The sequence below is a fragment of the Elephantulus edwardii genome, unplaced genomic scaffold, assembly GCF_000299155.1.
Source record: "Elephantulus edwardii isolate Elephantulus edwardi_28Jun2011 unplaced genomic scaffold, EleEdw1.0 scaffold00032, whole genome shotgun sequence".
NCBI classification, from domain to species: domain Eukaryota; kingdom Metazoa; phylum Chordata; class Mammalia; order Macroscelidea; family Macroscelididae; genus Elephantulus; species Elephantulus edwardii.
The window spans coordinates 16,375,191-16,393,885 of NW_006399782.1; positions in this window are offsets into that span (position 1 = coordinate 16,375,191).

The window sequence follows — 18,695 nt, forward strand, 5'->3', positions numbered from 1 at the left end:
ATGGACTGCCAGGAAAACAAACAGATTCATCTTGGAGAGGTTTAAACCAAGCTACTCCTTGGAGGCAAGGATTCTGGGGCTTCATCTGACATACTTTAGACATGTTGCCAGGAGGGACGGGTCCTTGGAGAGGGACATCGTGCTCGGGAGGGTGGAGGGATAGCGTAGAAGGGGAAGACCCTCTATGAGATGGATTGATTCGGTGACTGGGGTAATCGGGATGGGTGTGTCAGAGGCGATGCGGTTGGTGCAGGATAGAGCAGGGTTTAGGGCTGTTGTGCATAGGGTCGCTATGCGTCGGAAACGACTCTGTGGCACATAACAACATAACAAGACTATATTTGAGGGCTGTGAAAAAGAAGTCTATTCTCAAAATAGTCTCTCCATAAACCCCCCTTTCCCATTAAGTTTATGTCCTTGAGCAGTTAGCTTTCGTCAGTCCCTCTCCCACATCTTTATTTTTCACTCACTCACCCATTGCCATTTGGCCAGAACTAGCTCCGTAGCTGACCCTCCAGTGGGTTTTCAGAGACCGTAAATCACAGGACAGAAGATTGTCCATTTCTCTCCTGAGGGGCAGCTGACAAATCTACATCTCATGTCTTTTCTTTGACAATGCAACTCCCTACCCATTAGGCTAACAAAGCCCCTAATATCTTCCCCCACCCCAAGTATCTACTTATTACTGTTTGACAGAGTTGTCAATCTTTCTGTATTTCCAAAGGTTAACACTTCACCAAAAAAAGACATGACTACTAGTATTCCTGAAATAGGACCCCAGTGAATTAAAGAACAAGCATATACTGCTGCTGTCAAATCCATTCTAATCCATAGTGACCCCTTGTGGCAAAACAGAACTGCCCACAGGGTTCCCTGGGATGTAATCTTAACAGGAACAGATTGCCAGATTTCTCCTCCTGCAGAGAGACTGGTGGTGCAATGAACAATTTTGATTTGCAGCCAAGCATTTAATCATTACATCACCAGGGCCTCCTTCAAATGCTGATTTAGATAATCCAGTGATGCCTGGATTCTAGGTTCTCCTCTTCCTCTTATTGGCTATGTGCCCTTAGGTAAATGATTCAAGATTCATTTATCTTTTATATCGAAAGTACAGAAATATATGGGGGACCAAATAATGAATATTCACTGTAGAAAAGGGAAAAAGCAAAATAAAAGGATTAAGTAAAGGAAATTTTAAAGATCTAGTGTGAAAAATAATGTATATGAACTTTGTATAAAAACCATTATAAAATAAAAATTTTCTTAAAAACAAAAAAAAATGAGACCATACCATGGTCCACTGAGAAAACAAACATGTCTGGCTTATAATGAAACCAAGTTTTTCCTTGGAGTCTTAAAAACAAAAAAAAAAATGAGACCATACCATGGTCCACGGAGAAAACAAACATGTCTGGCTTATAATGAAACCAAGTTTTTCCTTGGAGGCTTGGATTTTGAAGCTCCGTCTAACATACTTTGGATACATGGTCAAGAGGAACCAGTCCTTGGAGAAGAATATCCTGCTCAGAAGGGTGGAGGGAAAGCACAGGAGAGGAAGACACTGGATAAAATGGATTGATAGAGTAACTAGAATAAAGGGGTAGGTGTGTCAGAGTCAGTGAGACTGGGTCAGGATAAGGCAGGCTTCAGAGCTGCTGTACATAGGGTTGGTATGGGTCACAGGTGACTCAACAGCACTTAACAACATTCTAGCATTGACACATAGTTTGATCTGTGATAGTTAATGCAATCCCCACATTATAGCAGCAGCACTCTTCATCTGTCCTGTGATTCTTGCACTCATTTGTCTTTCTTGGAGTTCACATTGCAACTCCTTCTGGACTAAGCCAACAAATGTCCCATATATGTGTGCGTGAATACACACATGTATGTCTGTGCATTTAGGCAGAAAAAAAACCCAATGAGATTATTAGCATGATATTGACATGAGGGTGGAATTATAAAAATAAAGAATTTTACAAAATAACCCCACCAGCAAGAACATAAGAATGATTAAATTATAGAATACTCTAGGAATTATAATTTAAAAATATTTCCCAAACTGATGGTTAAAAAGAATAAGCTGATTTTTGAAGTTTGACTGTACTTATTGTTAGCTTTTTTGAAAAGCTTGCCTGCGGAAACTCTATGAACTTGGAGAAAAGATGAAAGTTTTGTGCTCAAGACTTTTGTTCATATAGGGTCACTATGGGTCCACTAAGACTCAACAGCACTTAACAACAACATTGCTGGCTACATAATTTGTATACTTTAAAACAAATATTCATTTTAATAAGAGGCTATTTTAAAAAAAAATTAACGGTAATATATGTCAAGAATTGTGCTGGTTCTTTTTTGTATACATTGTTGCTCCAAAAATTCTAGGATGTGAGGTAATTTGACAAATAGTGAGATTCTGAGAGGTTTGCTAAATGACTTAAAAGTCACATGACTAATACGGCCATACTTAGAGTATATTGGACTCCAGAAACAGGATACTTAGCCACTGGTACATGCTGCTCCAATTTTATGACAGGAAAGGATTGTATATGAAATTCAATATTCGTTTGTATGTGGAATATACTATAGTATTATTCTACTTTTAAGATAGGAAAATATTTTACATGAAATTCTTATTTATAGCTATCATGATGTGAAAAAACTAAAAGACAATCAAGAAATGTTTCATAATTAAAATAAGGGAGCTAAAATCATTACAAGGGCAGGAAGATGGCAAAGTGTGATTTATTATTGTATGATTCAAGTGAGTGATGGCATCTTAGAGAATTTGATAACATGTAATCATAGGGAAATGTGAATATATTTGAAAGCAAGGATGCAATAAACATCAATGACCTGTGTGATAAATGATGAGAATCTCTAAAATATTATTTGGAAATACACTTAGAAGACCTGAAGAATCGCTACTTGGTAAAACAGTTCAAAAGATATGCTGACCATCTGAACTGAGCCTTATGGTAATATTATTTTCCAAGTTGAGGTTAGGACCCCATAATGACCCAGGGATCTGGAGAATTGGCGCTTTCTGCAAAACAGATTGCAGGTTTCATTGTGTGTGATGTAAGTGTCCAATAGAACCAGAAGATCTCATGAGAGTCCCAAGTGGTAAATAAAAGATACAGAGAAGTTATTGCTCTTGAAGATGGATTAAAATTATAAGAATATATCAATTCACATCAACCAATGTAGTAAAGATTTCAGGAACTTTAATGTTAGAATTCAATCAAACGTAAGGTAGATCTTTAGAAACAATAATTAAATCAATACACATATGTATACATCCACACTCTTATAAGACTATAACAGTCACTCAGAGGGGAAAACTTCTGATTTACTCGAAAGGCATATATACCATTGAATGGACATGACTTCTGTACTGCAGTTTTGTTTACTATTATGCATGTACAAGTCTGTATGCACAATATTTTTTATAAAGTGCTCTTTAGAGTATGAAGAACAATTGCTTGCCACAGTTCCACAAGATTTATCACTGCTAAAAGCAATATACCTAATCTTTAATATTAGCATCTATAGAACTGTTTTAGTCAAACAAGAATAAAACTGTGTTGTGACTTTTTCCTGGAAAATGTTACCCAAAATCAATCCATTACTTCTCTTTCAAGATTTGTTTATCACACTAATAAGACAAAAATCAAAAGGCTAATGTAGATCAGACAAACTAGTTTCAGAATTATGGGCTTTGGAGTTTGTTACTCTGAAATAGAAATTTAAATTGAGCTTTAAAATATATATAAAAATAAGCAATTTTGTATTCATAGTTTAAACTTCTGTCCATGTATATAAAGGACATTATCGGGTTTGCAGTCAGTAATATAGAGAACAAATGGAAACTATTCATCAATCATCCTTTTTTATCTTGAGTAAATCATTGCGTTTCTTAGGACATCCATTCTTTGAACATCTATTTTTTAATGTGCAAGGAACAATTTATGTTCATTCTCCTTCAGAACCTCAATTTTCCCCCCTATCTATCTAGCTATTATCTATCTATCATCTATCTATCTATCTATCTATCTATCTATCTATCTATCTATCTATCTCATGTTGTTTACCATTGCATCAGGATCAACCCATGGCTGACTCTCCAGCAGGTTTTCAGAGGCAGTTAATTGCACAAGAGGAGATTGCCCATCCTTTTCCTGTGGAGCCCCTGTTGAATTTGAACCACATGCTTCAAGATTTCAGCTCAGATTCTTGCCACTAGACTACCAGAGCTTATAAATATTTAAAAATTAGGTCTACCCAGTATCAACTGCTGGTGGACCACCATGTGTCAGAACTGAACTTGATTTTCCAGTTCTAGTTAGTATAAAAAGAGAACATTTTGTACATAATATTATATATATGTATAATAAAATGTTCTTTTTTATATATTTTTGGAAGCAAGAAGCAAAAGTAGCATCTACTTCTTAAATAATCTGCCTCTGTAAACTCTATGAACTTTGATAAAGATCGATAGTTGTAGAGGGTCTTCAGGACTTCTGTTCATAAAGTTCCTATGAGTAGTGCTCTACTCGAAGGCAGTCAACAACTATATCTATATGTGTCTACATACACATATGTACATGTATAATGTTGTTAAGTGCTGTCGAATAGCAGGCGACTCATAGCAACCCTATGAAGGAGAAACCTCAATGCTTGTGATATATAATATAAAAATTAATGCTACTGTCCCTCATCTGTTTCAATGTAGTATACATAATTTATCCAATTTTTCTCAGTCTCTTCTCAACTCTGATGTCAGTCCCATTGTAGGGTGTGGGCAGGGAGAAAAGTGCAACAATGAGTGAATGAAAATCCAAAATCTCTGTAAATGTTCATTAAAAAATAATAATTTTTTTAAAAACAAAAAATAATAATAGTACATTCTGCTCCCTTATTAATTACTGTTGAACTCGACAAACAATACCCTTGATATTCATAGTCAGGGGATGAGGAATGTTATTACATTCAGCAAGTCTTCTGTCATATACTTCCCCAAATTTCAGAAGATCAATGATCATTCTTAAGACTAAGGAGTGCCTGATTCAGGCCATGGTATTTTCAGCCTTTTATTATACACCTGAGAGCTGGGAAATGAATAAGGATTACAGAAAAAGAATTGATGCCTTTGTACTTTGTTGTTGGAGAAGAGTGCTAGATATCCCATTAACTGTGAAGATAAATATTTTTTAGGGAAGATGCAGCCAGGGTTCTCCTTGGAGGCAAGGGTAAAAAAGCTCTGTCTCATGTACTTTGGACATGTTGCTAGGAGAGAGGCTATTCCTTAAAAAGGGACATCATGGTTGGAAAGATGAAATGAAAAAGAGGAAGACCCTCAATGAGATGAACTGACACAGTAACTGTAGAAATGGGCTCAAGTCTGTCAGAGATGTTGAATATGATACATGAAAGGACAGGGTCCAGACACGTTGTTGATAGGGTCATTATGAATCAGACTCAACATGATGGCACACAGCAACAACAGTATCAAATGTGGAGGAATCCCTGGTGACCTAGTGAGTAAGGAATTGTGCTGCCAGTTCCGAGGCAGGTGATTCAAAACCACTAGCTGCTCCATGGAAGACAGACAGGCAGTATCTTCTCACTCAGTACAAAGCCTTTGAAAACTCACTGGACTTCAGCTGGGAGTCAGTTTTGACTCAACGGCACAAAACAGACATTAAATTCAGCATCCTGGACCTGCTGTATCCTCCTTTACAGGCATAAATCTGTAAAGAATTACACTTGTATTAACAGTGGTTGCCATTTACATTTAACACAAGTCATATTCAAATAAATGCATTCAAATCCTGAATGCCACAGCACTCTTCCATGACAGTCTTTTCTATCCTCATCTACAATTTTTTTGACCAAAGTGCAGTTTAAAGCCGTTTAGGTACGGTTTTAGATGTACCAAAGTAAGGAGAAGTAAACAAGATTTATCTTTTATGAATGGTTTAAAAATAAATGATCATGAAGGAGAATATTCAGTAATAGATTAAAAATACAATTGACAAGAACCAAGAGGTCCACTTGCCTACTCTAGTGCCCCAAAGTCTTGGTTTATCTAGTGTTGCTATAACAGTGATGACTTTAACTGAAACATGTTCTTTTTACAGTTCAGAAGATCAGGAGTCCAAATGCCTGCTTTGGGGTAAAGTCCACTCTCCATTTATATCTTGGTTGAGAAGAGAGCTAGACTTTCCTTGGAGGCCTCCAAATGGCCTGATTTTCACCAGTAGCAAGCAGCCTCTTTACACAGGGTCCTGGGTCCGAAAGACATGCTTACTTCTGGTTATATATAGTGATTTCAGCCTCTTGGATGGCTTTCTTCCTCTTTTATTTCTAGTGAGAGAAAATGCATTAGAGATTACACCAAAAGGAAACTCTCTTACATCATAGTAAATCTGTGACAAGATTACAGAAGGTTCCATTCTACCCTTAATTCTTTTACAACTGTTTAATTATCTGATCATGAGGGATCATTACATATTTTTTTATCATATCATTACTTGTGTGATATCTAAGTACAGCTTTGTCATTCAGTCATGAGTGTAATTATGTAGTTTAGTGGGCATTCATCATTCTTTACCTCCTAGATGTGTGTGTGTGTGTGTGTGTGTGTGTGTGTGTATTGTAGGGTGAGAGAACAAACATAGCTTAATTTAAATGTAAGAGACAAATAATCACCTGTTTGTAAACCATCTTCAGATTTCAATCTAGCAGAAAGGTGAGTGAGAAAAATGAATCCCATCTCCCAAATAGGAAAAGAGGAGATCTCAACTAATGACATTCACTTCAGTGGTATATGTTGTTGTTGTTGTTGTGTGTACTATCGAATAAGAACTGACACAAAGTCCACTGTCCAACAGTTATTCAGAGGCAGTAATTTGTGGGAAAGGTAATTGTCCACCCTTCTGCCGTGGAGCAGCTGGTGTGTTTGAACTGTGTTCTTTTGGAATTACAGCTTCTTACCACTAGGCCACCAGAGCTCCAGAAAGAGTCTATAGATCATTACTATTTAAACAGCAATAAATTGCAAACTTTGGCTTCACATCTTTGGAAGTATAATTGCTGGCTCTAATTTTACAATCATATTTTTCCTCCCTTTCTCTTGTTTTTCAGTAAGCAAATTAGAGTAGAAAACAAGAAATTCCCTCCTGATTACAGAGAAGTGAATTCTTCTGCCTTTTGACCAGTGTGATGGATTTGAGAGCCTCATAGGCTTTCACTTTCAGATCACTGACTTGACCAGAAGACACTTCCTTATCTCCTTGTGTGATGGCAAGTTCTTAACCATCTCTACCCAAATTCCTACCTATTTGTCTGCCATATTTCCACTTTTCTTTTATTCACAAGACTTTAATGTATTAAGACAGCAAAGAATTATTGATTGGATCACAGAAAAGAGGTGTTGGGTGTTTTTATTTTTTTGGGTTTTTTTGGGTTTTTTTTTGAGGGGAATTTCTCCACCTCTGGTATTTGAGAGCTTAAGATACTGGGCTGATAAAGGTCCACAGTTTAACTTAACTAAATGTTTCATGAGAGGATACTTCCCATAATAATTTACATTAGTAGAAATTAGTTTTAGAATTGTTGTTATGCATTGGAACTTTCTCCACAGCAGGGAGTTTTAGCCTTATTTTAAAGATCTAATGATACCAGAGCAATATGGTGGAAAGCTGATTACATGTAGGAAAGATTGATGACTTCTGTGGTGCAAAACCAAGAAAAATCACTGAAGCTTTGGGGGTTCATATGATAAAGAAAAATATCAGCAACAGTACACAAATGGCTGAATGACCCATCAACAAAATAGGAATAGACATACTCCATTCTTAGGCAAATACAACACTAATAGTGATGAATGTAAGTTTCTAGATAATGGTGGAGAATCAGTAGTGTGGTGTTATTATCAGTCTTCATTCAAATAGATATTGAATAGCCACAAACATGCATAATTCATAGTGATTTCAGAGAGCATTCTTTATACAAGTGTCCAACATTAAAAACAAAACTAAACCTACAAGTAGATACAAAAATTCCATGCAGAATTGCGTTTTACTCACAGTGGATGAATGTTGAGAAATTAAAAATGCAGCAGCTGGAGACTTAAGGCAAAGGTTTTTTGTTTTGTTATATTTGTTTTGATTATCTCAATGTAAATGGATGCTGTGAATTTTAAAAACAGGAGTACAAAGTGAGAAAAACCTAAAAGGAGTAGAGATGAGCAGATGCAAGACTAAAGATGTAAGAATAAGAAAAATCTGTTAAAATGAGACATAATTAATAAATTTGGGCAAACAACCCCCCCCAAAAAAAAACCAGGTAAAACTTTAAGGAATTTGTGGTTAATAAATAATATGCCTGCTACTGGTGTTGTCTAACAAGGACAGGCAGAATATTTTGGAGTTAATAAGAAAAACAGATTACCTGTGGTTATCTCACTGATAAATGGCTTAATAAACACCCAGCTGAATAACTACATACTCAAAATTATATATTTAAGCAAGATGTAAACTTATTCCTGGAATCTGAGCTGAGTTTAACAAAGAGAGTAGAAAATAGAAAATGGAGCTTTTGTTACAGAATGATTTCTAGTGATTGATATAATGCTTTGTTAGCTCTTTACCAGGTGAGACTTTGAACACTGACTTCTTTTTTTACAATAATTTTAACAATACTTTTGGAGAGTTTGTTTTGTTTTTAGTTTGGTTTTATTAGTTAATGTGGTTTATTGTAGAAAATTTTGGTATTAAAAATGGGGATATTTATTTTATTTTATAAAGAATAATTTGGCCAAGAGCAGAACAAGAAACCTTAAACCAGAGTATCCCAATGTGCAGTTTGCAATAACAGTTTCTAGGATGTTTTTCTTTTTTTTTTTTCCCCCTCTGATAGCAAAGCACACTTAATGAATCAATGTCTAATCCAGGACTCAGAATTTCAGATATAATGTAGTTTAGGACTTTAGTGTTCCTAGTATTTTAAGACTTTCTTAAGAATATTTTTCTTTTATATTTACATAATACCCTTCTTATTTTCAACCACCCAGCTCCCCTTTGTCCTGTATGTCTAATACCATACATACTGGTTTCAGAGAAATAACCAGCATCAATTCCTTTCTTAGTCTGATTGGAGTTCTGATGGTGTAGTTGGGTAGAGAAGTTGTGCTACTAGTCCAATAACAGTCTCCTCTCTTGTGATTTACAGTCTCAGCAATCCAGTGGCGGGTCATCTGGGAGTCAATTCTAAATTGACAGCAATGAGTTTGATTTTGATTCTTGATGTGTAGACAGACTATCTTGTTACCCAACAGTTAAAGTTATAATGAATATACTATCAAGGTATTTTGAGTGCTAGCTCCATATGCCTGGCAATATCAAAGATAAAGGCATGGTGAATGTGATAGGATTATGTGTCTACATGGCCTCTTCAGTAGTTTGCTATTATTGCGGTAATTTGACAGCTGTGTAACAATGTAGTCATCCGTCAGTTTGTGATCTGATGCCGTCGTCCTCCATTTTCACACGATCGATCGTTTTTGCATAATATTTGATTTTTGAAACATGACTATGTTGATGAGTGAGAAAGGGATATAAAGTAAAAGGACATTTACCAGAACAACTTTTAATTTTCTTTTAAAAAAATTTTAAAATAAAATGAAACTTTATGTTCGGTCTATTATCACTTCACTGAATTAACATCAACTATAAATCATTTGTCCGTTGTGGTGGTGGTGGTGTACCGTTGAGTCAGAACTGACCCATAGCTGACCGTTCAGCGGGTTTTCAAAGCAAGAAGCTGTGGTGCAAACCCTAAGGCTTGCTGTTCGAGCCCACCAGCTGTTCCGTGGGAGAAGGATGGACAGTTTTATCCCATGGGATTAAGTGCCTTCGAAAATCCACCCGAGGGTCACAACAACTACAGTAACAACAACAACAATCTCATGGGTGGGGACTTCTCACCCTTCTCCCACAGAGCAACTGACAGATTTGAACTGTGTACCTTCAGGATTGCAGCACAGGTTTTTACTACGAGGCCTCCAGAGCTCCCTATTTGTGTCTGTTGTTGTTGATTGCCATCAATTGTCGATGAGTCGAGTGCAACTCATAGCGACTCTATGAACAAAAGCCCTAATGCCTTTCCATAACATCATAATTTCTCCACGTTCATAGAGTTTCCAGAAGCATGTGGTTTACGAAGTGGACGCTACTCCTGCTTCCAAACCTGTTTTACAACTGGGAGTTGCCCCAAACACTGTCCACATTGGGAAACCATGCTGGTATTTGATACCCCAGTTGCACAAGGTTTAGCAGTACAGCAAACCCAGGTTACTTCATACAGAACATTGTCAAAGAGTGATGTGCAAAGTGGAAGAATGTTCCTCCTGATATAACAGCACTAGTTTCATTTAGTAGTGGTTAAGTGTCGTCAAGTTGAACACTACTGAGAGTAAGCTTTGCAAAAAAGCTCTTTAGTTGTTTGTGTCTGTAGACCTGGAAAAAAATGTAAACTGTGAAGATTAAATATTAGGGTAGGAGTTTCTTCTTTTACCATGTAGGGTTTTATTTGTTAATTATTTTTACAAAAAATAATCGTTTTCGTTCATGAAAAATAAGCGTACAAGATGATAATGTCTCAGAATATTCACAGAATCCAAGTCTACAGAGCACATTTTAATGTACTTTAAAAATGGATTTTACTCTTAAAATGGTTCTTTTGAGCTACACTCTCTGGATTGCTTCTCAAAGAAGAAGAATGCTCCTTTAAGCCAACATATACGAAAGTACACTGTGCCATTTCTGAAAAAGAAGTCGTTTCTCTCGTGTTGGTCTTCATATTACACGTTTTAACTTTTGACTTATTATCTTAGTCACGTCAAAGTGAAAAATGGATCTCTCTAGGGATTTCCATTATGTCAGATTGAAAAATCATCTCTCCTGACTGCTTGGGGCAACTGCATGTTCAAAGTCTCTTTTCCTCATTTCTCATAGTGTTCTGTGTGGTTATGCCATCTTCCTGTTTCCAGGCCCATTTCCATGGCTGATGACAAATCTCCGACTCAGGGGTCAGACCATTTTCATGTGTACACAATAATCCCCAAACAACTGGTAATGATTTATTCATAAATTTGATTCATTTAAAATACCCCTATTACCTAAAGCTATCTACTTCCTGATATGTGTGTTTGTATACATAAATAGTTGTGGAATAGAATGATTTTCTAGACACACACACAGAGAGTGAAGTGGGACAAATTCTCAGATAGAGGAAAATGTTTCTTAAGACATGCATTACTCTAAGAAAATATTGCCTGAGATTTCTGTTTGGTGTGCTAGTTAATCACAGCCTGTTGATTATTTTGCAAAAGCTAATTCTCATTTTAGGAGACCTGGGAGCAAATTCAATCCTAATATCTAGTTCATACATTCTTGAAACTTTGAAAGAGAACATTTTACTATGTCATACTCATTTCCCAATGATTGTCTTACTCTTTGTAACCATGACTTTCTCAATTTGTTCAGACAACATGTAGGAAGATGTGTGAAAGCACATTTCCCCATCAGCCTTCCCTGCGTCTCCCATTCATACCCTCCATGGCCCCATGATTGTGTTTATGCTTAAAAGTATCGGTCTACAGTTACATCTTTTGAAAATCTTACCATATTTTGAAGCCTTTGTTCAATCTTCCTCTTCTCTGCTGTTTTCCTGATTCTTCTAACCAAAGATATCTTTATTTTTTCCAGAAGTATGTGAATACTTATTTGCATCACTCATATAGCACTGGAACCATTTTATTTTGTAGTATGTTTATTTGTTTTCATAGTGATTGGGTTTTCTATCTTGTCAACTCCTTTAGAAGTTGTATACCTTAGTACACTGAACATCACAGACCTTAGAGCTGTTTTTTGTCAGGGCTATTTGTTTTCCCAGTAGCTGTCCACTGAATGAATATTCAAGGGAAACCAGGGAAGTAATGATGAATTAATGAAATTGTTTAACAGGAAAATTTAACTACAATGCCCAGTGTGATGAAATGCTCATCAAAGTGCAATGATTCTTAAATTTGAAATAAAAGAAGCAAATATGTTTAAAGGGACTTTTAGTTAGTAAGAAGTCACTGAGGCATTCAACATTATTATAGTGACCCTTATTACTGAAGACTGACATTTCTGCTTAAATGACATACTCTAAAATTAGATTTTTCTAGAATAGATTAAGTGAACATACTGTTTTTCAAGTTATATTTGAGACTACTTGAAGTGAGAATAAAGAGGAGAAAAACAAAATAATTAAACTAAAAATTTAGCTCTTGACATTAAGCTGTACAATAAACAGAAAACTAAGGAGTTTAAGCAAAGAAACTACAAAATAACTATTTACTCTCATAGAATAAATAAATTTCATTTTTATTAATCCTTAAAATTCATCTCATCTGAATACTTTATATATGCAAAAATATTTGAGCCTTAGAAATGCTAAACAGTTTATCTAGGATAACATGACTTGAATAACAAACCAAAGACAAAAGTCACAAATATTTTTGTACTTCTAGCTTATGCTAACTAAATTTACCTTTTGTTATTTGTGGCTATTAAGTAGGTAAGATCAAAATAAACAACTATGAAAACAAAATAAAATCTTATCTCCTCATCCTCCTTTATTAGTATACAAATTTTAAATATTTACGGATTATTTACCTGAGGATAATTCAGTCAAGTGCAGAGAAGTCATCATAAAAAAAGAAAACAAGCGTCGGGTAATACTAACTAAAGCACTGAAAATCTTTTTTGTGTTGATCATGGTTGACTAGTTTATTTTGACCCTAAATTTCCTTATCCTTTATACTCATATTATGAATGAGGAAAAAAAATGAAGAAAACAAAAGGCAATTAAAATTTTTATTTATCAATACTTTCAAAAGGTTTTTTATAAAGCCATTGGATAGTATAAAGCAGTAGACAGAATGCCTTTCCTTAATCTTCTATTCATTGCATGAACAGCATGAGACAAGGGATAATGAACACATGTGTATATGTGTGTGTGTGTCTGTCTTAGGAAGCTTTGGTGGTCTAGCAGTAAGAAGCTGCAGTGCAGTCCCAAAGATATGCAGTTCCAATCCACTAGCTTCAGTGCAGAAAAAGGATGAGCAATCTCCTTCCATGTGATTTTCAGTCGCTGAAAACCTGCTGGAGGGTCAACTGTGGGTCGGTTACTGACTCGATGGCCTGCATACACACACACATTGTTGTTGTTTTGACCCAAAGCTGACCCTTAAGTGGGGTTTCAAAGAAAATAAATCATATGGGAGGAGATTGTCCATCTTTCTCTACATGGAGCAGCTGATGAATTCGACTATTTGTGCCTTTAGGTTGGCAACACAACTTCTTACCACTAAATAACTATATATATATATATACACACACACACACACACACACATATATATATATATATATATATATATATATGTATATATGTATATATTGTGTGTATATGTATGTATATATGTGTGTGTGTGTATGTATATATGTGTGTGTGTGTATATATATAATAAAATGGGAATGCCTCTTTGAAATGAAGATGACCAACAAAACTTCATCTTGATTACCTTGGACTTGTCCTTAGGGAAAAAAAAATATTATCAATTCCTAGGAAAGGGCATAATTCTACTAAAGTAGAATGTCAACAGAACCTAGAAAATGATAAGCATTTTTGATTTGACAAAGTGACTTCACATAGTAGAGGAGGTACTGTTACCTGTTGACAATTTCACCCCTTTCATCCACCCTGCTGTAGGGCACCTTTCATAGGTGGCATATCATGGAATTGGGAAATACACACATAAGCACAAAGTCAATTTGCAGTTACAGCTCAGAAGCCTCTCTAGTCACTTTCTAGCGCATATCACCTCCAAGACTTGAAGTATGCCTATTGAAAAAAAACACAGTTCGGAGTTGTATACTATCCAGTGTTCAACTCTTTCAAAACATAAATTAGAAACATATTTAAATATGAAAATGTGAAAAAAATGCCTTCATAACCTGTGGCCTCACCATGCTTGTGTCATCAGTGAAGTACAGAAACAAAACAAAATACAACAATTATCTTACTCTTTTATCCTTTTCCCTTTGTCTTACCTACCCACACATAACCCTTTCTCTTTCAGGACACAAAACACATTCTTAAGGATATTTTTTAAATTTAATAAAATCCAGAGACTGGCTTTTATGCATATTCATAGGTGCTTGATTAATAAATGATGAGAAGGCCTGGGGCAGGTGGTTGAGAATTAAGAGGGGGAAAAAATTAAGCGGGGAGCAGAGTTGAAGAAGGAGAATTCACACTAGCCATGCTCCCAAGGGGAAGAGAAGGAGAGAGAACTGAAAGAGGTGGTGGTGGAGGCAGCCACAGAACTGAATGTCAGTGCTGGAGTGTAATTTCTTTGATTTACATATTTAATTGCTTCCTGTCTTTAGCAGTTGGGCTCTAGAATTCTGACACACTTTCTGAGAAATTCAACTGCAGGTTGGAGAGGCTCTGTGTGCAGGAATGGAAAGCTGAGTGTGAAATGGCTACTTGTCCTAGGGAGCTGGAGAAAGGTCATGGCTATTAGTTTTTGGATTATCAAGGGGTTTATCAATAGATTTGCTGCCAAGACCTGGTTCTCACAGAAAAGACATTGTAAAAGGAATAGGCATGCAACCTGGAGACTGAATTTCATAACTGACTAAAAGTATATTTACTCTACTGCCTTATTAAATTATAATTCCATATAGTTATATAGTCATTTATTGATCACAAAACACATTCACTTAATCCTCATAATGAATGTCTAATGTAGGTATGATTATCCCCATTTTTCATGCTTGGCAATGTAAATAAAAAGAGGTTAAGTGATTTGTCCAAATGCTCTGATTAGATAATGACCAGGTTTTGAACATGTCCCTCTGGATTCTGGCCCAGGACTGTTTCTTCCATGGAATAGCCCACAGAATCAGAATTTGGTCCACATTGGTCAGCTTTGTATCTCTTTGGATACATCTAAAGACCTTGACATAAATTTTAAGTGATATAAAAAATGTATTATGATGCTCAAAGTGTTTGCTGTCTTAATGAGCCAAATGATATATAAAATTAACACCATGTAAATAGCAGTGAAGTTACTATGTACCAGAGGTCAAACTGACTTACAAGTGATCTTCCGATAGATGTCACAGGCAGTAACTCATGTGGGAAGAGATTGCCCATATTTCCTCCCAGGAGTGGCTGGTAAATTAGAACCATGTGCCTTTGGTTTGGCAGCACAACTTCATACCATTAAGCCACCAGAGCTCCCTATTATTTTCAGACTCATATTCAAAACTTATGCAATCTACTAATAAAAACAACAAAACAACCCAAAGCATAGGGAATGTGGGCTCTTAATTTTCTTAACAGTTAGAGAAAGCATATGAATAACTTGAATTTCCCCGAATTACTCGGTAATCCTTACTCATTTGTAGAAATGTATTTGAGCAACTGCTAGTACAAACAATTTGCTGATTGTAACACAAAAAGTTAGGGAAGATAAAAATTGGCCCTCTCATAAATACCTGTGCGGATTAAAGTGGCAGAAGAATGTGAATGGTCTGGAGCATTTGTTTTCATTATCATGATACTCCCGGCTCCTAAGCAGCTCACAGTATTGTGTTTTTCTTAAAAATGGGACCTGATATTTGAATCTTATTTCATGGGGAGTGTGCAAGTAAGCCAGGCCAATGTTAATTCATCACCATGATTTTCTCCAATGTAGAATATAATTGTTTATTTATGATGTGGCTAGTCAAAATCAAAGTAATATTTAAAAGCCAAACAAAAACCATGACGATTTTGACTCCCTCGCCTCATTTTTTTTTGGTATGGAGGTAGTGATAAATAATGAAGAAGCAATTGATACATATTTTAACAGAAATGAGTCATTGCATAAATGTTAGCTACTTACTTATTAATACTTAACTGCTGTGTATAGTACTTAATGACAAGTACTGAAACAAGCAATTTTTTTTTGTCCCTTCTTGCCTTTTCATGTTCATAGAAGTAAAGAAAGTTCACTTACATTTTCCAGGATAGCTGAGTTAAATATACTTAAAAAAAAATTCTGAAGGATTTAAGTACTGTCACTGTAGCAAAACCCTAATTTTATATAACTCCCTCTTAATACATTTAGTTTTTAAAATAACTTTGTCACAAATATAATTCTTCACATTGACTTGATACGGCAGTATTAGTAATGCTTCTTGGTTAACTAGAAAACACTGAGTGGTTCAAGCACTTCATGCTGAGCTACCAGACAAAGGCTGGCCGTTCAAAATCACCTAAAGAAGCACTAGAAGACATGCCTTACTTGCAGTCTACTTCTGAGAGCTTCCAGTCACGTAAACAGTAGAAAGCAGTTCTACTTTGTACCATTAGATCATCACAAGTCAGAATCAACTTAATGGCAATGGGAAACCGCAGCTCTGTATCTGACCCTTTTTAAAATCACTTTTGAACTTTTTTTTTTTTGCATGTTCCAACTACCTGTTCGGTAACCATTTCACTGTGTGGTTTTGTCCTTAGGTGTCATTAAGTCAATTATAGCCCATAGCCATTCTGTGGGCAATAGATCTGAATGGACAATCTCCTATTCTGCTCTATCCTCAGGATCTCTGTTCTGCTCATTTATTGTGGGCGTCACTGTGTCTGTCCATCTCCTGAGGCTCTTCTTCTCCTTCAATGTTATTTATCTCTTCCCCCCTCCCCCCCCCATTCTGGTTTCAACTAAACATCTGCCCAAATCACCTCAACAAATTGCTACCATTCTATTCTCTCCTGATGACCTTGACACGTACTCACGTTTGTCATTCTGGTGGTGCTGGCTGTCCTACAATTCCACTCTTTTCCATACCCTAGAGTTGTCAAGGTCTTGGGATTCTTACTTCCTTTCTGACTTTCTGGATGACAGCAAAATGTAAATGGAGATTTTCTTTCAAAACTGAGAATTTGACCAATGTGGAAATTCCAGGACAGAACAAATACCACCTACTTGACAGTCTGTTTTAAGGATTAACTGATCCCAGACATCTGGGTAAGGGCTGCATTTTGAAGGCCTTTCTATGCTTCTGTGAAGCATTTTATCCATCTGTTGCTGAGAGGCTTGTGTTTTGATAATAACAGAACGCAGCATGATGGCTCGCCCTTTTTCAAGACTGCTTACACAGTTCTTCTGATCCCAACGCAATAAACCACAATCAGTTATGGACAGTCTTAGCTGAAATTTAACCATCTGTGATGATCTCTTAAATATTTTTGCATATTCTTAATGTAAATTAAAAGTTTAAATTTTAGGACAAAAATCATAAAAATTTTCTACCCAATGATAGCACAAAACTTCCTCTCTCCTTTTCTTGGGAACCACTAGTTTCTATATTCTCTGGCTTCTTAGACTTTGTTCCTTCCACATTCCATTTAAGTTGCTTTATACTCTCTACAAACAGTATTTGTTTATAGTATATAGGCAGTACCAGAAGCCAAAATTCTTAAAGGAAGATTACCAAGCATGATTAGACATTAAAATCCCATTAAATGCCTTTATAAAAGAATACTCCTTCTTGCTTACGTCGCCCTGAATGTTTTTATTCCATGACTTTAGTGTGGGGCTCAGACAGCTGCAATTTTTCTATAGCACATTAGGTGACTCAGATATGAACAAATATGATAAGCACTGCCTTAAATAGCTGTCTAGACTATAATTTTGAACACAATGACTTGAGATGCATAGCAAAATTGAACTATCTCTAATGTTATTTATGAACTAATATCTTTTCTCTGTTGTTATTTTATATAGAGTTCTCTTTTTTTAAATTAAAATTTGCAAATGCTTATGCAGGTTTCTTGATTAACTAGCAAAAACTAACTTTATTGAAGCTATGGTTCCTTCAGAGTAATTAAAATACTGATAAAAATTTATGAAAAATACTGATAATAATTGATAAGATCTAATCTTTGAATGGCTTATTTTGATATAGTTAAGGGAGATAAAATATTAGACCAAAATTTTTCATCATTAGAACAAAATAGTCCAGTAAGAGGCTCTGAAGATAGAAATAACTGAGGAAATGTAATATTGGCAAAAATAAACAATAGAAATAAAGAGTTAAAAACATTAGTGCGGAAACAAATACAGACCCCTATCTGGTGTATTCTACCCCAGATGAGCATTGGGACATCCAGCTAAGATTATATATAGGGCAGGTTCAACATTTTCAGATGAATAATTTACTTTCACCTTTTACCCACTCTTCAACTCTTTCTTCACCCCCTCATTCTGGAACACAAAATGAGTTTTCATGTCCAGCATTTGATAATTTACATAGTGAAACGAAGAGTGAATACACATCAGGATAATCAGCCGCAAAATGGAGTTCAGTTTTCCACAACCAGTACATGCTAAAACATTTGGAAAGAGAGAGCGCGCTTTTTATAACTTGGAATAAGATTGACATTAGAGCAGAGTGGGGCTAGACTGAGCCTCGTGATAGAAGGCAAAGCAGGGATGGTAATTTGTAGATTAGACACATGGATAGAGTGAAGTCATGGACTAGCATAGCTGAATGTGCTGGTTTTAGTACGAAAAAGACCATC